Raw genomic sequence first — 23,206 nt, forward strand, 5'->3', positions numbered from 1 at the left:
TGAATGTCCTAAGGAATCCCTAAAAAACTACTGGACTAAATAAATGACTTCAGCAAGGTTATAAGATACAAGATCAATATACAAAAATCAACTATATTTCTATGTATTTTCAATGAATAATCCAAAAATGAAATTTTAAAAAATCCATTTAATAGCATCAAAAAGAATAAAATATTTAGGAATAAATGTAACAAAGGAAGTGTAAAACTTATGCTCTAAAATCTACAAGTCATTGTTAAAAAAAAGAAGAAGTAAATAAATAAAAACACTCTTATCTTTATGGATCAGAAGACTTAGTAGTAAGATCCCAATACTCTCCAAATTAATCTGTACATTCAACACACTCCTCACCAGAATTCCAAGTGGTTTCTTTGTGAAAATCGACAAGCTGATACCAAAATTCATGTGGAATTGCAAGGGATCCAGAATAGCCAAAACAATCTTTAAAAAGATGAACAAAGTTGGAGGACTCATAATTATCAATTTCAAAACTTACTTCAAAACAACAGTAATCAAGACAGTGTGGTATTGGCATAAGGATAGACCTAGATCAATGGAGTAGATTGAGTCCTAACACAAATCTATGTGTCTGTGGTCAACTAATTTTTGACAAGGGCACCAAGACCATTTCATGGAGAAAGAATAGTCTTTCACCAAATGATGCTGGGTATCTTGGTACATTTTGGGCTGCTATAACACAATACCATAGATTGAGTATTTTATAAACAACAGAAATTCATTTCTCACAGTTCTGGAGGCTGAGAAGTTCAAGATCAAGGTGCCAGCAGGTTTGGTTGTCTGACAAGGGTCCAGTCTCTGCTTCTAAGATGAAGCCTTGAACAATGCGTCCTCCAACAAGGAAGAATGCTGTGTTCTCACATAGCAGAAAGTAGAAGGACGAAAAGTGATGAACTTCTTCCATTAAGCCCTTTTATAACAACATTAATCCATTCATGAGGATAGAGCCTTTGGACCTAAACGTCTCTGAAAAGGTCCCATCTCCTAACATTGTTGCATTGGGGATTATGTTTCCAACACATAAATTTGGGGTTACATATTCAAACCCTGACACTGGAACTACTGGGTAATAACACACAAAAGAATAAAATTGGACACCAACCTCATAGGACATATAAAAATTAAAAGGATCAAAAACCTAAATGTAAGAGCAAAAACTATAAAATACTTAGAAAAAAACATAGGTATAAATATGCATTACTTTGCATTTGACAATGGCTTTCTAAGTATGGCACCAAAGCACAAACACCAAAAGAAAAACAGGTTAATTGGACTTTGTCAAAATTTAAAACTTCTAGGCTTTGAAAGACACTAGAAAGAAAGCAAAAAGACAATTTACAAAGGAGAAAACATTTACAAATCATTTATCTTACCAGGGACTTGTATCTAGACTATATAGAGAGCTTTTAAAATTCAATAATAAAAAGAGAAGTAACCCAATTTTAAAGGGATTGCAAAGGATCTGAATGGATTTTTTCCCCCAAAGAATGTGTACTAATGGCCAATAAGCATATGAAAAGATGCTTGACATTGTTAGTCATCAGGAAATGCAACTCAAAACCACAATGAGATACCATTTCACACCCACTAGGATGGCTAAAATAAAAAAAGACAGATAAAAACAAGTATTGGCAAGGATGTGGAGAAATTGGAACCCTCATACATTGCTGGTGGGAATGTAAGATGGTGAAGCCACTTTTGAGAGCAATCTGTCAGGACCTTAAACTCTTAAATACTGTGTTACCAAATGACCCAGAAATTCTACTCCTAGGAATATACCAAAATAAATGAAAACATGTCCATACAAAAGCTTGCACATGAATGCTTATAGAAACATTATTCATAACAACCAAAAGGTGGAAACAACCTAAATGTCTATCAGCTGGTAAAAGCATAAACAAAATATGGTATATTCATACAATAGAATATTATTTAGCCACAAAAGGAAAGAAGTACCAATACGTGCTACATGGCTGGACCTTGAAAACATTATGCTAAGTGAAATAAGTCAGTCACAAAAGATTAAATCATATTATATCATGTATTATATGAAATGTCTACTTATATAAAATGTCCAGAATAGGCAAATTTATAAAGATAGAAAGTAGATTCATGGTTGCTTAGGGTTGGGGACAATAGAGGGTATGAGCTGATAGCTAAAGCATACAGGTTTTCTTTTTGAGGGAATGAAAAATTCTAAAATTAACCATAGTGATGGTTGTATATATTTTAAAAACCATTAAATTGTACACTTAGATGAATTAATTGAATGGTATATGAATTATATCTCAACAAAACTATAATAAAAATAATATGCATATACTGTTTTAGGAAAAGGGAATAAAAGATTTTAAAATCTGTCTTTTTTGCCTGTTTTTGTAAAGGGGCATATTCTGAAGCCTTATGAAAATTTTGAAATTAGAAGTGAAAATGAAACACGTCTTAAATTCAAACAAGGTGGAACTTTTTGTTTGGAATACATTTTCCCAAATCTGCTGTTCTATCTTGATCATAAGGATCCTCCTTAGGGAGGCCTCTCCAGAAGCTAATGGGCAACGTGCTACCATTCACATATCTTCATGATGGATTATCACTACCTAAAATTTTCTTGTTTATTATCTGTTTCCCTATATGAAAATAAAATTCCATGTTCTGTCACCAGGCTGGAGTGCAGTGGCGCCATCTCGGCTCACTGCAACCTCCGCCTTCCAGGTTCAAGCGATTCTCCTGCCTCAGCCTCCCGAGTAGCTGGGACTACAGGCATGCACCACCATGCCCAGCTAATTTTTTTGCTTTTTTTTTTTTTCTTTTTTTTTTTTTTGGAGACAGAGTCTCGCTCTATCGCCCAGGCTGGAGTGCAGAGGTATGATCTCAGCTCACTGCAAGCTCCGCCTCCTGGGTCCATGCCATTCTCCAGCCTCAGCCTCCCGAGTAGCCGGGACTACATGTGCCCGCCACCACGCCCGGCTAATTTTTTGTATTTTTAGTAGAGATGGGGTTTCACCGTGTTGGCCAGGATGGTCTCGATCTCCTGACCTTGTGATCCGCCCACCTCAGCCTCCCAAAGTGCTGGGATTACAGGTATGAGCCGCCATGTCCGACCTGAATCTAATGATTTCTAAAACTTGACTTTTATTTATATATTGTTGGTTTATTTCTAGTAAGTCATTTTTACAGAATTTTTTTCAAGTATCAGGTTGTGACAGACTTAAACTTTCAAAAACAGAACTGGTCCCTCACCACAGATAGTTTGAGAAATACTGGTTTAGGTGACCATCAAAAAGTTTTGCTCCCCTTCCCTAATGTGTTAATGCCAAGAAGTGTTCACAAAGCCAAGGAATGTATTTCCCTATGCCCTTAGGTGGAGGTAAGAGAAGACAATTGTTCTCAGAAAAATAATGTGAGCAAAAGTGATGTTGTATCCCTCCTGAAATGGTTAATAAGGGGCTATGCCCCTTAACTGTGATAATTTTATGCATCTACTTGACTGGGTTGAGGGATGCTCAGAGAGCTGGTAAAATATTATTTCTACGTGTGTCTATAAGAGTGTTTTAGGAAGAGATTGGCATTTTAATCAGTAGATTCAGTAAAGATCTATCAATGTGTGCAGGCATCATCCAATCCATTGAGGGCCTGCCTGAATAGGACAAAAAGGCAGAGGAAGGTGAACAACTACTTTCTTCTTGAGCTGGGATATCTACCTTCTCCTGCCCTCAGATATTGAAGCTCCCCTGGTTTTCAAGCCTTTAGATCATAGGACTTTCACCAGCAGCCTCCCCAGGTTCACAGGCCTTCAGCCTGAGACTGAGAGTTACACCATCCTGTCTCTGGGTGCTCTGCCTTCAGACTTAGGCTAAATTACCCCTGGCTCTCCTGTTCTCTAACTGGCAGACAGCATATTGTGGGACTTCTCGGCCTCCGTAATCACATGAGGCAATTCCCATAATAAATCCCTTTCTCTCTCTCTCTCTCTCTCTCTCTCTCTCTCTCACTATATATATATAGTGGCCAAATATGGCAGCAAACTATTGTTCGCCAATCAATGAGAACGTAAAGAGCTTGTGCCAGAATAGAAATCAAGAAACTCTTGCAAAAGAAAAATTTAGTAAATTAAGCAATGTGCTTATAATTGCTACTAGGAACAAATTATGGACTAACATCAGTCCACAGACCACACTTAGACAACACTGCATTACAGGACATTTTCTAAGTAGTGAAAGAATCTAAAATTATGTTCAAAACCACACAAATAGCATTTATAAAATCCATTCAACCTAACCTCCAAGTTTGGGTTCACTTCTAAATTGCTTATTATCTGATAAACTGGTTGTTAATTAAATTATGTATATTTAAAACAGATTTATATATGTATTTATGCATCCATCCATCCATCCATCATCTATCTATCTATCCAAATTTTAAATGCTCTAAAGAGGAGCACGGATCAAAGGACTAAATACATACCAGAGAGTAACCAACTGTTTTATCTGAATTATACATACATACGTACAATATGCAAAAATATGTCAGTGCTTCAGAAAGTACGAAACACTATTTAAACACACTTTTCATATTTGCTATTTAATCAGTATAATCCCATGGGATAAAGTTACCATTATTCTCATGTTACAAATTTTAAAACTGCGGCTACCTAGGCAAAGTGATATTAGGAGATAATACAGGTAATTATTGACAAGTTCAAATATAAATACTATTAAAGAAAACAATGGGGACCTGAATGATCCAGTTAATCTACCTTTACCTGTCAAACTCTTTGAACAATGTCTTCAGTTTGTTAATGCTGACACAGTCACGGTACTGTGGCATGTAAGAAAAACACAGGATCTGATTTACATTGCTGTTATGTGCAGCTGTTATGTATAAAAAGTGATGGCTCACGTTTGGCCATAATTTCTGCTTGCAAAAATCATTTGAGTAAACACAAGTTAGTTTTTAAGAATCGACTATTCCCATGTATTAAGCCTTCTTTCGCAAACACACTGACCAGGACTGGGAATTTGTTGCAACATCTCAATCCTTTGAAGTACTTTCCTTCTTTTAAGTTATCTTTCATCTTTCAACCTATAAACTCACAATCTGCCAGAGTCTTGTAGCCAGGTTTCTAGAGCAAGCACGCTAGAGGTCAACCTGCTCAGTTCCTGAGCCACCTGCACCACATATTTGTCAGATTTGGGCCTCAAGTTTTCTGATACTTATATAATCTTCAGTTAAAATTTTTTAAATACATGTTTTATTATGACAGGCCCACAGTTCTGCCCACTTTCATCTCAGCAATTCCAAAGATCTGGGAGGATCCATTTATTCAGATAAGCCTCTAAACACTTAGGTGGTCCTTGGAAACTGACCTGAACTCAGACATGCCAAGGTCTCCTCACCACTAATCCACATCCTTAGGCCCAGGCTGCCCTATAACTGGATGTATGAGAGATTTCTGCAGGACCTATTCTCCATGTTACACTTTTTCAGTATGATTAGGAAGGGAAGGAAGTAGCATTTACCTTTCTTTCATTTACTTGTTCATCATCCAACACGTACAAGGCATGACGGAGAATACAAAGAAATGGTTTACGCCTTCCAGACATTGCAACCCACTGAGAAAGCTAATATAGGGACCTAAATAACTACCAAAAATGCATGTTATAGGCCTTAAGAGTAGCCCCAATTAAATGCTCAAGGACAGGAAGGCAAAGAAAGCTTCTGACTAAAGTGCCCTGAAAAGGCTTTATGGAGGAAGGGGGATTTCTGACTTAGGTTTTAGAGGACAAGCAAGATATTATCAAGAAGAGATGAGAGGAAGTGACAGCCCAGATGGAGAGAATGGTATAAGCCAAAGGTGAGAAAAGACAAGATGAAGTTAAGAAATGAAGGGGTAGGCTGGGCATGGTGGCTCACACTTGTAATCCCAGCACTTTGGAAGGCCAAGGCGGGCAGATCACCTGAGGTCAGAAGTTCAAGATCAGCCTGGCCAACACAGCAAAACCCCATCTCTACTAAAAGTACAAAATTAGCCAGGTGTGGTGGCGGGCGCCTGTAATTCCAGATACTCAGGAGGCTGAGGCAGAAGAATCGCTTGAACCCAGGAGGCAGAAGTTGCAGTGAGCTGAGATCGCGCCACTGCACTCCAGCTTGGGCAACAAGAGTGAGACTCTGTCTTAAAAAAAAAAAAAAAGAAGAGTTAGATAAGTGTCCTTTGGTTAAAGCATAGGAAGTAGCATATAATAGGCAGCATAATTTGGAACAAAATTATAAAAGGCCTTGAACAACATGATAAATTGCCATAATCTTACTCAGTAGTCAATGGGAGAGCCATTGAAAAAGTTAAGTAGACAAGTGAGATGAGCCAAGCAATAATCCCAGATAGTCTGGTGGCGGTGTACAGAATGGCCTTTAATTTTGAAAGGCTGAAGGTCTGGGAATGAGTAAAGAGTCTTTGACAATAGACCAACTTGAAGCAATAAAGTCTTAAAATGAACTAGTGGCCAAGAGAGTGGAAATGAAGAGAAGGAATAACAAACAATTTGGTAGGGAAAGGGGAAAAATGAAAAGATAACTCTCAGGTCTTGAGTTAGTGCCTGGAAAAATTTATGTTGTGAATGAAAATGTTTGGGCTCAAATTTATACAAAGATCTAGAGATTTAAAAAATTTATTTCAAGACTGTCTATGATGTTGTTCTTTTTTTTTCAAAAAAGACCATCAATTCCCAGGATCACCCTGGACAGCTGGTTGCTCTCACCACATTCCTTCATAAGGCTGCTTTTTCCATGGTATTAGCTTGTTTTGGAATATGAACTGGAGTGTTGGAAAGAGTAAAGAGTTCTTATTATGATCAATCTAATGCCAGCTTCACTATCTTTCCTATTTGGACAGCCCCTAAAGATGCATATGGACCATCTCAATCTGCTCTCTGGTCTAGACAATCAGACATATCCTTCATGGTGAGGGCAAAGAAACACATTCTTTCAAGAGCATCAGAGACCCATGGGTCTATTGTAATGACATTCTCTATGACAGCACTGGGGAATTCTCCAAAACATTTCGAGTTACAGTAACCAAGGTGCCTCCAGGGACAGCAGGTCCTTCCACTCAGGCAGCAAATGGGAAATATTCCATTTCCTCAGTGTCAGGGCATTGACAGTGACATTCTGCATTAAGAAGCAGGTCTATGGGAAAGTCAGCGGAACCAGACTCTTTACCTGTAGTGGGCAGGGGCCAAGAGAAACAAAACTGGCATCGTTTTCAGGGTTGGGAAATCTAACCTGACCACACAAAAAATTAACCTGAAAGGCCACTTCATGCTCCCCCAATAAACCCAGATGTTGCACTTCACTTTAGGTAAACGTTATTTTTAGAGACATAAGAATTCAGCATCCAAAATTTATCACCCATCTGAGTGGGAGACACAGAACACAGAACAGATTTATATGTTTAGGGGGTAGGAATGGGGTTTAAGCTCAATAAAATCTTAACTGTGCTTTACTTTTTAATTTAACTTTCAAACATTTCTTTCCTGTTTTGTGACTGAGAATCTCGTACATGTCACCCTTTCAGTGAAGTATCACAGGAAAGACATTTTTGTGGTGTTTAATGGAAATAATTTTTCTTGTGGTATTGCTCTGATACCCTGGGAAACTGGCTCTCAGAAATAAATTAGACTAAAAGCCATCTAGTGCTAATTTATTAAGCAGTCAATGGTTTAAAACAACTTTCCCTGTTTCAGCTCACTGGAGATCTGTTACCGGCTCTTGAGAAGATAGCAAAGAGCCAAAGACTGATAAATTTCATAGATTATCTTGAAACAGACAAAGTGAAGTGCTGATGTAGAAGAGTTTTGTAGCTGGGAAGGGATAGTACACGCTGTGTGTATGTCTATGCATGTGTACTTTACACACCTCCAAGTGTGGAAGATTCAAACTTCAGTCTTCCACACTGGACTTCCTGTAATAGTAGTTGAATATGCTGAAGAAATGAAAATTCTCTCTCAGGAACAAGTCTCTATAAAGAAAGATCTCCTAAATTTTCTCCTACTAGAGTGTACCACAGATCAGCAAAGTTCCATCTGTAAAGGAAAATATTCATGATCTTCCCCAGGGTTCTAAAGACAGCACTTTCTATAAATGCCCTACAACCATGGTTCTTAGCCTTGGTTTCGAATTAAAACACCCGGGAGCTGATGTCTGGGCCCTACCCTTAGAGATTCTGATGACTTTGATCTGAGGCATGGCCTAAACGTTGACAGTTTTAAATCCAGGTGATTCTAATGCAGTAAAGCTCAAGAACCACAGCCTATAAGATACTGTCAGAGATTCAGGTCTGTCCCACACCTGTGACTACCAGGTGACTAAGCTGTTAGTATGTATCCCTTTTTTTGCCTGAAAATTCAGATCATGGTCACTGACGAGCAACACAGAGGCATCAGAAATAAAGGACCAACAGTAAAATGTTTTGGGTAGCTGCTCAACTCCAAATGCTATTCTATGTGAAGGAGACTGGATGATTGAACCTGTGGAAGAAAACACAGCTAGAATAAAGTATTGAGAAGAGGGAAAATGACTTGCTGTTCGTTTAAATTGATTTTTTTCAAAGTCAATATGCCACTGACCCTCTCTTCAAAGACAGAGGAGCTCCTGAGCAGAAGACAATACTACCTTTTATGACCAGATCTAGTAATTACCCTCTCTCTACATCTTAAGACACATAAGAATCACCTGCAGAGCTCATTAAATATGCAACTGCCTAGTCCCCACCCTGGGGAGATCCTGACTCAGCAGGGCTGGAGTTGGGCCCAGGAATCTGATGTTTTCAAAGCTCCCCAGGTGATTCTGATTGAGATGAGCTGTGCCCCACCTTTAAGAAACACTGAGTCATTTCATCTCCAGGCAACCTCCTGAATGGTTCTTTTGCATTGCTCTTCTTTGGTTAAATATATTATCAAAGTCAAGGAAAAACAGGGACTGCATCTTTAGTGAAATAGACTGCAAAGTATTTTTGGAAGGCGTTTGACTAAAATTTATATTGAGAAATCTTCAGTCCTTTTTGGGTATCCAAGTGTCTCAGCATTTCCTCAGATTACCTACAGAGAAGAATGAAGATGAACTACTGCAAACATACAACTCCACTCACAAATTACAGCCAATATAGTTCTTGGGAATAATGAGGGATTTTTCAAAATCAAAATCCCTTCATGTTTTGAGGGATCACAAACACTGATGAGGAAAATACAACCATGAAAACAAGCACACACGCTTTATTCAAGGAATTTGGGAAAGGGAATGGATATATTCCTCCATGCTAGAACTTACTCCCTTTTCATGATTAATATGGAAAAGCTGTCCATATTTATGTTGATTTTTTAAATTGACACATTTTCATTATGGCAGTTTTACTCACTTAGCATCAAAGATAATGGAAAGAAACAAAATGTTGTTTCCAGTTTGGGATGGAAATGTAATAACTGGAACTTACCCAGTCTCTCCTTTCAATTCAGTGTGTGTGTGTGTTATCAGAGTAGAGCTGTACATCTGCAAGATGCAGCTATAAATATTTGGCACAAAATTTTGGAATCCATAGCTTGTGAACCTAAAATGTACTCAGAATTTATAATTCTACTGTAAATAGGGAAACGTGTGTGTGTGTGTGTGTGAGTGTGTGTGTATGATGATGATGAGGGCAGAGATGGATATTCTTCACTTCTTTGTGTTTTTCACTCAAAATTTCCCTGGTACTCTAAAGCTCTCCAGCCTTGAACATTGTTCCTGTGCTGTGCCCACGTTCCATTGGCACAGACACGGAATGGTATGCTTGGAATGTCTCCACCCTCCAAAATATTTTTGGATCAAGCTTATCCCTTTTCCCTGAAAAACCTCTGTTGTACAGCATTTGCTTCACTGGGTTTTATATTTTTGAATGTGGACCAAATCATGAAAACTCCAGGGCCCCAGTCAACTGTTAAAAGTTCTGTTAACCCTCTGACATCAACAGAATTCTCACTGAAGTAGAGTAAACATGGAGTTCTCTGCTTGGAGTCCAGTCTCTGTTGTGTTGTATTTACCTGCAGGCTCATTTCTAAATGCTCTTGAATTTAGACTTCAGCTCAGAGAATTCTAACCTAATCACCATCCAATTTATGTGAAAATAATAATGACTTTCTTTTGTAGTTTCCTCTGGATGGGCTTGTTTTTCCTAGTGCGAACTGACAATCTCAGTCAAAGACTGGAGCCTCAGGGGGACTTGCAGGGGAGACTGCCTTTCTGCTAAGTCAAAATAGTGCCAGGGAACTTAGTGGGGATATTTTAGCTTGCATCCCTATGAAGTCAGTCAATAAATAATAATGTTTATTTATAATAGTAATAACACTATTAAAGTGTTATTATATGTGCCAGGTACTGGGCTAAAATTGTCACATACAGTATCTCATTTAATTTCCATAACAATCATAGGAGATGGCATCCCCATTTTACTTTATTATTTATTTATTTATTTATATTTTTGAGACAGAGTTTTGCTCTTGTTGCCCAGGCTAAAGTGCAGTGGTGCGATCTCAGCTCACTGCAACTTCCATCTCCCAGGTTCAAGCAATCCTCCTGCCTCAGCCTCCTGAGTAGCTGGGATTACAGGCATGTGCCACCACGTAATTTTATATTTTTAGTAGAGATGGGGTTTTACCGTGTTGGTCACATTGGTCTCAAACTCCTGACCTCAGGTAATCCAACCACCTTGGCCTCCCAAAATGCTGGGGTTACAGCTGTAAGCCACCACACCTGGCCAGCATCCCCAGTTTAGTCACAAGAAAATTTGGATCACCAAGGCAGCATGTGGCACAGTCACAATTTTTTCAATTGCCATGGGTTTATAAAAGAAAAATTTACAGTAAAAAGATTTTATGTATCCTCAAGAAAACTATGATTAAAATGAAAATTAAATTTTGTTTCTAACATATCTGTGATAGCAACATATTTTGGGGTCACTTAAGTGGGTATAGTGAAATGCTTTGGAAAAAAATTCCTTTTAAAATCTTGTTGGCATTTAAGTGACACTTTGGCAAAACACTATGAAAACATCTGGTCACATCTTCTCAACACTAATTTCTTCCCTAAATGTTGTTTTTAATGTGTCACAGTTGTTAAATTTGTAACAAGTAATGCCCTTGAGACTAAACAACAGTGCCTGGTATGTGAAAAATGAACAATGCATTTACAGCAGTAAAAACCAAAAGGAAATTTTAAATAAACATTTAATTGAGTACAAATAGCCTGAAAGTTATTTTGGTGGAACTTGCCCAATCTGTGTGCTGACATTAGCAGCAGGATGTTCTAAATAGACTCTGTTAAAACAAATGTTGTCTTCTTCAGTTGGGACATAACCGATCAGATTCAGTTCTTCTGATGGATTGTGGCTGGGGAAGGAACACTTGTTAGTTGGAAGGGACCTCTCCATTCATAGCCTCAGAACAAATGCATAACCACTAAAATGCCAGGGAGAATGGAGCTGGGTATTTGGATATTGTACAGCAACTTCAAAGTAGACAACAAAAAGGAGAAAAACAACCACCAACCACCGATGTTTGCATATCGGTTAGCCAAGGTCCATGGGCCTGATTCACTTCCTCTCTAACTCTAAAAGGATTTTTCCTTCTAGATAAAGCCCTGCATATTTGAATAGAATCCAACATATGTACTTGTCTCAGGCTATATTTTGCTCTTGCTGTATTATAATTTTGTGCAATGGAAAGTCTTGCAAAGTTCTACAATGAGGGAAAAATTCAAAACACAGACCATATTCAGGCAATTAGTAATACAGCTGAGAAAAGGGGGCTGTGTATGTCATCTAGCCAATTATTTGAAAACAATTATTTTTCAGTTTCATGTATTGACTATTTCCACATATGGATAGGCAGATGCTATTGAGTAGAAATGTTTTTCCACTGATATGGAATCCTTGAAGAAACCATATTGGCTTTGATGTGACTCAGAGATTGTGTCATTCATCAAATGGTTTTAAAGAATGTAACTAACCTTAGGATTCATTCAACCTGAAAATAAACACAGATGGTTTTGGGTGAACAAACTATTTTCCATAGCAGATTTAACCATACATGTAATGGAATATGCATCCTTTGTATTTAGTGCCACATTTGACTTAACATAAAAGCAATTAGAGTGAACATGAGTCAAACTTTCTAATATAGTAAATCTGTAACTTAGCCCCATCCTATTGAAAAAATATTCATATTGAAATATTTTAAAACATACAGAAGAGTTGTATATATATTACAAGGAACTTTTTATTCTTGAATCTTTTTTTTTTTTTTTTTTTTGAGACAGGGTCTTGCTCTATTACCTAGGCTGTAGTGCAGTGGCATGATCACAGCTCACTGCAGCCTTGACCTCGTGGGCTCAAGCAATCCTCCTGCCTCAGCCTCCTGAGTAGCTGGAACTACAGGCATGCGCCACCACACCTGGCTAATTTTTCTATTTTTAGTAGAGATGAGGTCTCACCATGTTGCCCGAGCTGGTCTTGAACTCCTGAGCTCATGTGATCCCTTCACCTTGACCTCCACCTCCCAAAGTGTTGGGATTACAGGCATGAGCCAACTTGTCTAGCCAATTCTTGAGTCATTTAAGAGTAAGTTGTAGGCATAATTTTCTATTTCTCCTGAATAATTTAGTATGTACTTCCTACAAACAATGACCTGAAAAGCAGGAAATTAACACTGATATATTATTACCATGTACTCCAGAGTTTCAACTATTGCCCCAACAATATGCTTTATAGTAATGGATCTCAAACTTTAGTGTGCTACAAAATCAATGGGAAGTCTCAGTAAATGCAGATTAGTGGGCCCAAATCCAGGGTTTCTGATTAAGTGGGTTTAACATGAGGTCCAAAATTTTATATTTCTAACCAAGTTCCTACATGGTGCTGAAGCTGCTAATCCCAGGACCACACTTTGAGAACCAGCGCTTTATGGCAAAAAGTCTAGTCCAAGATCACATGTTGCATTTAATGACCATGTCTGTTTAGTTTCCTTTAACATGAGGACTATTTTTCAGCTATTCCTTCACTTACATGATCTTGCAATTCTGGCAGCATACAGGACAGCTAACTACACTCTACAGACTATCCCTTAATATGGGTTTGTCTGATGCTTCTTTGTGAGTAAATTCAGGTTATGATTTTTCGCAGGAATATATCACAAAAATGTTCATCTTATTGCATCCTCTTGGGTGGTACAGAATTTTAATTTGTCTCATTACTGGTGTTAACTTTGATCACTTGATTAAGATGGTCCTTGCCAGGCTTCTCTACTACAAAGCTATACTTTTTCCTTTACATTTATAATTTTAAAACATATTGTGGGGAGATAGTTTGTCACTTAAGTAAATATCCTGTCTCTCATCAAATTCTTATCCACTAGTTCTAGCAGCTACTGATGTTTTTTGCCTGAATTGATTATTACTACGACAATTGACAAATGCTGTTTTCTACCTATGTCTTCCCTTCCACATTTATTAATTGCTATTCTACTGTTTTATTCCCCCATTTATTTATCCAATATTTATCAGTATAGACTGATGGATTCCTATTTTATTTAATGGGTTACAATCCATTATTTTATATTTATTTTGATGCTTAAATTGTCCCAGAGTTGGCCTGTGGCAGCCCAGTCAAGCTGACTTCTGTGTCCTTTCTTTATGTCCCAGCATTCCTTCAACATTCCCTTGCTCTCTTATATCAAAAGATGTTCTGGTTCTTCTTTTACTTTTTCTACCGAGACCAAAAATCAATCATTTTCTCAAAGAGACCTGGTTGCTTTTAATGGGGAATGGTATTTTAAGATCAAGATCAAGGTCCAATGTATCTTTTACTATTGGTGTATATATGCTGCTCCTAGTCTCTCTCAGTAGACAGAGCTAGCAGATATATGTATATGTACACACACTCACACATACACACCAGAGTTACATCTAAATTTAACTCTCTGCTTATATTATTGAAATATGCATGTGTGTACATATAGACTTGCATCTATATATTTGTATTTTGGCCTACCTATTGATAATCATGAGTTCATGCCTCGAATTCCAACCCAATATCACAGGATTCAATCTAGCTTTCCTCCTCTCTCTAACTCCATTATTCTCAATATGTTTACTTCATTAAACCCTGATGTGTAACAATCTCCCAACTTAACCAGAATAAGAAATTACTAATTATTAAAGGATACCTGAAGTTTTAGGAGGTTTTTGTATACCCAAAGAAAACCAAGCTAGCATTTTTTGGTGGCTTATAGGTCACCTTACTACAATAGTATCTTCCTAAGCAACTCAAAAAATTAACTCAGCTACAATACAAAAAGTCAAGTGCTTTGAAGTGTGAGCTGCCTGTAGCTATCTCTACTTATACTCATCCAATCCACAGGTTTTTCTTTCTCTTCAGGGTCAAATCGTGAAGTTAGATGTGATCTCACAGCCTAACATGGTTTAAAGTTTAAGAGCTGACTCCTCCTTGTACCCCCTCCATAGGAATGACTGCTGTCAAGCAGACCCTCCAGAGCTCCTGGAAGGGGACATTGAGTTAAACATGACTAATTGAACACCTATATTTACCTCTTATTCCACCTCAAATCTCACCAAAAGAGGGAGTGGGGAGAAAAGAGGTATTAGCTCAAACAAAGAGAATGGGATATCAGGAAAATGCAAATCAAAACCACAGAGAGGTATCATTTCCACCCTACTTGGGATGGCTATTATCAAAAAGACAAAAAATAAATGCTGACAATGATGCAGAGAAAAGGGAACTCTTACACACTGTTATTGGGAATTTAACGTAGTATAAACACTACAGAGAGCAGTATGGAGATTCCTCAAAAAAAAAAAAAACAATGAATAGAACTACCATATGATCCAGGAATCCCATTATTCGGTATTTATTCAAAAGAAAGGAAATCAGTACATAAAAAAGACATCTGCACCCCCATGTTTATTGCAACATATTCACAAGAGCCAAGATATGGAATCAACCTAGGTGTCCACCTACAGACGAATGGATAAAGAAAATGTAGTATATGTACACAATGGAATGCTATTCGGCCATAAAAAAGAATGAAATCCTATCATCCCCAGCAACATGAATGGAACCAGAGGATATTAAATTAAGAGGAAGTTAAATATCTCATGTTCTCACTCATACGTGAAAGCTAAAAAAAAAAAAAAAAAAAAAAAAGTGAGCGCATAGAAGTAAAAAGTAGAACAGAAGACACTAGAGGATGGGAAAGGTAGAGGGAAAGGGAGAGATTTGCTAGAGGATACAAAATTACAGCTAGATAGGAGGAATAAATTCTAGTGTTCTATAGCACCATAGGATGACTATAGATTCAAATAGCTAGATTCAAATGACTATAGTTTCAAATAGCTAGAATGAGAATATTGAATGTTCACAACACAAAGAAATGATAAATGAGATGTATTTGCTAATTACCCTAATCTGATCACCATACATTTTATGTATCAAAACATCACTATGTACCCCAAAAATATGTACAATTATTCTTTCCATTTAAGACATTTTAAAAATATGATTCTAAAAAAATTAAAAATTTAAAAATCAAAAAACTCCACTGACATGGTTTGGATTTGTATCCCTGCCCAAACCTCATGTCAAATTGTAATCCTCAAAGTTGGAGGAGGGGCCTGGTAAGAGTTGACTGAATCATGGGGGTGGATTTCCTCCTTGCTCTTCTCATGATAGTGAGTGAGTTCTCATGATAACTGGTTATTTAAAAGTATACTGTTGCACCTCCCCCTTTCCTCTCTTCCTCCTGCCCTGGCCATGTGAATATGTGCCTGCCTCCCCTTTGCCTTCTGCCATGACTGTAAGTTTCCTGAGGCCTCCCCAGCTATGCTTCCTGTGTAGCCTGTGGAACCATGAGTCAATTAAACCTCTTTTCTTTATAAATTACCCCAGTCTCAGGTACTTCTTTATAGCAGTGCAATAATGGACTAATACACCCACACAAAAAAAAAAAACAAAGAAAATAACTGCAACAAAAGTTCAGAAAAAATAAGAAACACCAGTAGCTCCAAAATTGGGCATGGAAGGTAAACTTGAAGACAAGACAATTCATTAAAAGTTGACATAGGAAGCTACATTCATAAATTCTCTTCCTCATTGTTTGTTGCAGGCTGCAGTCTCTTCTACATCTGAGCAAAAAACTTTCTCCACACTAGAAAAAAAAAAAACTTCAAAAACCATAGAGGCCAGATTCAGGGATGATAGAGCTGAGGAAAGGTATCTCTATTGAAAATGGGGATTAAGTGAAAGTGAACTGAATGGTGAAAATTCTGACCCCCATACCCCCACCTCAAGATATTCAACATATACCCTTCTCCCCATATAACTCTCAGGACCTGACAGCCAGGCTTTTATAATTCAGTAAAAGATTTAAGATTCCTTTGTGAAAATATACCAGCCCAAAAGAAAAGACTCAAAATTCTGACAGTTCAGAGTTCTCTGATAAAATGACTAAGCCAGATCATCCTACACCAAAATCCACCATTTGACAGCACACTGACTATCCTCATACCTCTGCCCTAACTATGAATGAGCTAGAAAAAGAAAACTTCAAAGCTCATGGGAGTGTGGAAAAATGGTTTGTTTCAGAACACCATTTGCAAAGTTTTATGTGGTACCTAAACTTCCCAAGAACTCTTATCCCTCACAACAGATAACTAGAAAGGGGCTTTTCCTTCATTTGAAACTGGAGGAACTATGATGTCAAGAAAATGGAGACAACTTTTAAAGGTGCTTTGCTCTCTCAACATCTTGGTCATTTTACATTAGGCACCTCTGGAAGTCACATTAACGCTTAACATATAAAATGTAATTATTTACTTTGTAAATGTAATTAGTCCTGTAATTTTTCAACTTGTAGGAACTCTAAAACTCTACTGTATAGATTGAGGTCATTCTAACCTCTACTAATTAGAGTCACTTAACATATACTAATGCCAATTGACTACAAGTTCAGGGACTATAATCTGAGAAACCATCTACCTTGCTGTTTGAACAAAAGTTTCCCTTCCCAGGAATTCCAGCTCCACTTCCTGCAATTGAATACCACAAAATTCTTCTGAATTCTTACATCCTCTGTCAGTTTAAGCCCTCTAAGAAGCAGACATCAAGACAAAATTTAAAATGTAGGAGATGTTTTGAGGGAAATACCCATGGAAGATAAAGGGGAGAGTGAGAAGCAGCAGGCAGGAGATACCTTCAGATCACAAAGGAATAAAGGAGGGTTGAGTAGGAAAAGCCTCAGACTACAATCAAGGTCTGAGATAGCAAGGCCAGGCCGATGAGAAATCCCAGAGAAAAAACTGCCCATCAAAAGAGGCCCACATTGGGCAGGAAGGGCCCGGCTCCCATACCCACAGCATGCTCAGCCATTGGCTGGGAGCAGCTTTGCAGGATCATGAACTTGTTGTGAGTGAGTATTGCAGTGGATCCCAAAGGTGCGGCAGCTGGAGTCTGGTGCTCCTGGAGGGAAATCTGAGCAGGGCTCTCTTCCACAGCTGCCACACCTCCTTTACCTGGAACCTGGAGATGTTCCTTGCAATGAATGATCTAGAACAGTTTATAGTGAAAGGGAAGGCTGACTCTGGAACTCAAGCCTCCTCACTCAAAGGCCAGTAGTCTTTGTTTCTGGTGAGGGCCAGATGAATTAAGTATAAATAGTTTGTCCTGTTTTATCGGTAGCTGCCACAAGGCATCACTTCTTTGGCAGCAGCTGTTAGCACAGTTTATATATTTAATATTTAACATATATCAGTAACCTACGACTCAAGCTGATCACAGACTCAAATATAATGTATCTTGTGGATGAGCAAGAAGTAAAAAGAGTGTAAGCATTTCATCTTGGCAGGGAAATGGATATGAATGTTCATGGAAGAATGAAAAAAGGAAGAGGTTTGCAGGTAAATGTTGGCCACACTTGCTTGTCCTAGAAATGCCAATCGCTATCTCCCACTCCACTCTCTTCTAAAAGAATCTTGTTCCAATTTCAGCCCTAATGAGGAGATGAGTGTATGAAGCTATATTTGTACTGGATTGTTCTTTTATTCTTTCCAGGCTGGGTCAATTAATTCTCTCTCTGGAATTTTGAACTGAGATTCACAGAGAAGCTGTAGTCAAGGAGCCATGGATAGCTGGAGGTAATGCCCTATAAAATCAAATTGGAGTCATGGGAGGTGTTATAAGTTCATGCCATTTTCTAGTCAAACTTTTGGGGAAACAGTCCTTATCACCTTTATCCCATCACCAATTTATCTAATCTGCATAAGCTTTGAATCCAAAAGATCTGGGTGCCAGCCCCAGCTCAGCCACTCACTAGCTTGTCTCTCTGACCTCAGCTTCCTTATCAGTAAAGCATACAAATTAAGACTTGCTTTTCAGGCCTTTCATAAGGAACAAAAATGATAATGTATATCATACATATTTTATTTTGTAGGCTTACAAAAGTTGGAAATGCAGAGAAAATAGATTAGGAGTTAAGAACTGTATCAGCATTAAGTAAGAGTTAAGTTAACATTGAGATTATTTTGATTCCTTGATATTGTGCAGTTTTGTGGGACAAAATGGTTATCAATTGTCCTAACACCATCCTGGAAATTCTAAGACTCTTCCATGACCTCTTCCAGGGTTTTCCTAGTTAAAGCCTGGACTGAAGACAAGTAAGAAGCACTTTTTGGGTTCATTCAGTTTTGAGGTAACAATAAACTCATCTTCAGACTGCCTGTGACCTTTTCCTAATAACACCAGAAATACGAATAGGACATACTTTAAAACTAGCTTATCTAGAAAACCTCTTGCCCATTCACATTCCCATTTCCCAACACAACTTTTTTCCCAGATCTGGCACAAACAGGAAATCAGAGCGAAGCCATCATTAGAGACAGGTAAACATATTTCTCTTAAGGCAAACAATACTTTGCTATACATATGCAAAATAAAAACTGGGCAATAGAGTAAGTCATAGGGTGATTCAGAAACACTCCCCTCCCTACTCCCCTAGAAAACACTTCCTATGCTTGAAATATTTTAATGGAGTGCAAGTCATTTGTGAGCCTGAATTATCCAGGCAAATGCTTCCTCTACTGTAGTTTGCATGTGCAGACATATATATGAGAATAAATGCAAACAAGCACAAGATTACCCTAAACACATGTGCTTCCATTTCCTTGGATCCCAAAACAACGAGTTACGCTAGAACAATGGTTCTCAAAGTATGGTCCCTGCACAGGCAGCATGATATAACCTGGGAATTTAAGAAAATTGCTAATTATTGAACTCCACCCTACACCTACTAAATGAGAAACTTGAGGGTGTGGCCCAGCAATCTGTGATCCTTTAGACAAGCCAGTGAAAATTGGGACTAGCATCACCCATAATCAAGCTTTTCTTTCAAGGGTGAATAGTATTAATACTTGCGCTGGGCCTAATAGTTTTGTTCTTTAGTTTTGTTTTGTTTTTCCTGACCAAGGAAGGATCTGAGTGAGGGAAGTCAATACTCTGGAAGACAAGTGACTTTCTGGGGGAAGGTGGTAAGCCCTTTTATTTTGTCCTCTTTTTTTAGCCCTTTTTATTCCAGTGAACATTTCTACTCTTATCTGGGAAACTAACTTGCTTTTTAATTTATTTTTCATCCTAATTCGTCTGCAGTGAATTTCCTGAAATATTATATTTACCTCCTCTCTGTTGGACATGATGATTCTGCTGGTCTACTCACTCTTGAGTGAAGTTCTTTCTTTGAAAAAGCTATCTGTGTTTAAAATCTGTGTGATTCATCTTTTCTCCATCCATTTCGAGGCTCCAAGGCCGGTGGAAGAGTTCTGACTCAGGCCCAGTTGCAGGGTACAAGCCAGTAAGTCATGTTGTTTCTTGACACCACTTTCCTGTATTTTTTTGTAACATCATAGCCAGTGCGTCAAGTTGGTTTGTGTCCCCCAGGAAGCAACACCAGTGACTGTTAGTAAAGCAACACTACTTGGAAAGACCATTTTGAAGGCTTTAGTTAAAAGCAACAACTTAAAACAAAAAAATTTTAAACTGTTTTATTTTGAAAGGTTTTTGTTTTCAAAAATTAAACATTGTAGTTCTTCAAGAACTCTGTAGTTGGAAATATTTTCTCACATTAAAAATGCAAAGCCTCTGGAGGAAATGATACTCTGAGCTTTGTAGCACAAATCAATGCCAAATGAAGGCCATAAACCATGTTTTGTTATGCACTTGGCACAGTCTCCAAATATCTTGAACAAACAACAGCACTGTGCTTCAGACCCAGGGACCCTTACCTCTCAGGAAATTTATGATTGTCCATTATAGGAAAGTAGAAATGCTGGGGATTAGCAAGTCTGGACTAGGATTGGAGGAGAAACAAAGAAATTATTAAAAACATAAACAATTTGAATATTAGAAGCTCCTGTTTTCTGAAACCATTGCTTGGAAAAGCCATTCTTGCCAAGCCTATGTACTCAAAGGAAACTGGCTTTGGGTTTAGATGATCAATCTCAGCTGGCTTTGGATTTAGATGATCAATCTCAGCTCAATGAAAGTACTCAGAACTGGCCTAGGTTGAGGTAGTGTGAGAAGGCAAAAGGGGATAAGGCAGGTTGCTTCATACAAATCCCATTCGTGGGAAAACTCAGGAATTCCAAATCATCATTCCTATGCCTTTTCAGAATGCCTGTCACTGTACAGTTTAAATGTCATTTCTAAATAAACACTAGCTCTCCTATTTGTGGGGGCTGGTTGCTTTGCGGGCAAAGGTAACAGCCATCGGTTCTGGCCCTGCAAAAATATGCAGACTACATATTTTGGGGTCCATTTCTGTGATCAGGGAATCACAGGAAATCAGGGACCCCGTATGTCACCCATTTCCCAATCCAAGCCAAACCTAAAGTCACAGGTAGAAAAAGGTGTTTACAAATGTTAAGAATCAAGAAAGCAACACTTGATATCACCAAACCACCTCAAAAAAAAAACAAAAAACAAAAAAACACTGGCATGACTTATTTCTGATCTTTGCTCGAAAGAAACCTAATTCAAAGAAGCATATATTAAAAATAAATGTCAGTAATTGCCAATGATAAAAATGAATGATAAAAACCTGATGTGAGAGCTTAATGATGCTATATTCACTTTCTTTTGCATACAGTGCATGTAGCTACATCTCTTTCAGGAATGTGCAAATTGACAGATGGTTCATGCCTAAACTGTCTGATCACTAATCATTGCTTAATATTTCTGCTTCTGCCTGAACCTGAACCTGAATGTGAACCTGAGTGGGACACCAGGCATCCTAGGGCTATTGTTAAGAACTGGCCTGGCACCATCAGCTTGTGGTGGTGGTGTTCTGTGTGTGCTTGTGTATGGTTTTGAGCTGGTTTGTCTTTCTTTTGAAAGAAAAAACTGTCCCTTATATAATATTTTTGCATTGTAGCTCTATATCCAGAAATCTGTGAGATGTTCTTATTAGTATGTTGTTCTCCTGAAGGTCAGTCCCTTTTACCAATCCCTGCCCCCAGCAAGTGGGCTGACACTTACCATTACAATGACATTAATAATAAGAGTTATGACTAAAAGTGAGCAGAAGTATTGGCCAAGGCTTATGGATTTCATTTGAGGCTTAATGTGGCACTTTGATTTTTCATTCAACTTTCCTTTTAGGAATTACTTTGCTAAACATATCCAGGTTGTCTTTTGTGCTTAATACTATTATTATTTGCTACTTACTGCTACTGATAACTAACAGAAGTAACTGGCCTAAACTTTAAGTTGCTGAAACTTGAAGTAAATTTTTTTCCTTGCCATTTATATATGTAGTGGTTTTATGAAGCTCCTTGCCTTCTAATAGCACTGAGGAACTAATCAACACATTCTCTGATTTATTGACTTATTTTGTATTCATTCATTTAGTCATTCAGTAAATACAGAAGAAACATCTACTATTGAGAAACTTTTCCAAAGAATTATTCCAAATCAAGACCTACTTTTAAAACTTTGCTAAGAAGACAATGTTTGCACTCTGAACAATGAAGTTCTGATCTATTAGAAATTTAAAAAAAAAAAAAAAGGCTTGAGTTCTTGAGTTCTCAAGTTCGTCTCAATGTAGACTCCATGAAGATTATATACCTGGAAGTAAATACCAGCGGTCTTTACCCTGCAATGTTTGATCAGTATCCAAATATCTTTATTTCCTATAGCCAGATTTTATAGATTGATCCTTACAATTATCATAGGTAGGGGTAGACTCAATGTTCATTTCAAAAAAAAATTACTATATATGTCTCACAGTAAAGAGAATCTTTTGGAATGGCAAAAGTCTCTGTTGATTATGTTTTCCTGGTAGTCTTGCAATGGATTCCCTGAAATATATACTAAAACCAATGTTAATATCACATGTATTTACTATGTAAGACTAAATCTATCAAGTATCTATTAGTAACTAGCAATAAAAATTCTGTTGTGGTGTTTTGAATCTGGAATTACTTATACTTTTATGAAACTTATTGATTCAGACAATATTTTTAATAAATATTAATAATAAATATTTAGTAAATGAATATATGCTAGAGCCAGGCATCACACTAAGTCCTGGGGGTATAATTCCAAACAAAATGGACATTCTCTTTGTCTTCACAGAACTCGGAGTTACGTGGGTTGTAATCATAATTTTTTTTCAATTTTGCCCCCATGAAAATAACCACAGACTAGTTTCCTTTTAAAGAAACAGAAAGCCAGCCATCAGGCAACTCTGAGAGCCACCCACAACTCTCTTGCTTAGATATTCTTAAGTTTGGTTCTCCATAATGGGAACATTACTTACAGCTTTCTACCTGAGGTTTTCATGACGCTAGAGAGATGATCCATAAAGAAGTACTCTTGGCTATTCAAACGAAAAAGCAAAGCAAAACAGAAAACAAACAAAACAACTTGATCATTCACATCCTCTTGAAGTCTAAAGGACATCATTTTTGAAATTCAATTCTCCCTTACCCCTGACTTTTCTCCACTTCCCATTATGTTCCCTGGATAAATCATCCCTTTGAATGGGATTTTTTTCTATCTTTCTTTTTTTTTTTTTTTTTTTTTTTTTTTTTTTTTTTTTTTTTT

This window comes from Theropithecus gelada, chromosome 7b, assembly GCF_003255815.1.
Source record: "Theropithecus gelada isolate Dixy chromosome 7b, Tgel_1.0, whole genome shotgun sequence".
NCBI classification, from domain to species: Eukaryota; Metazoa; Chordata; class Mammalia; order Primates; family Cercopithecidae; genus Theropithecus; species Theropithecus gelada.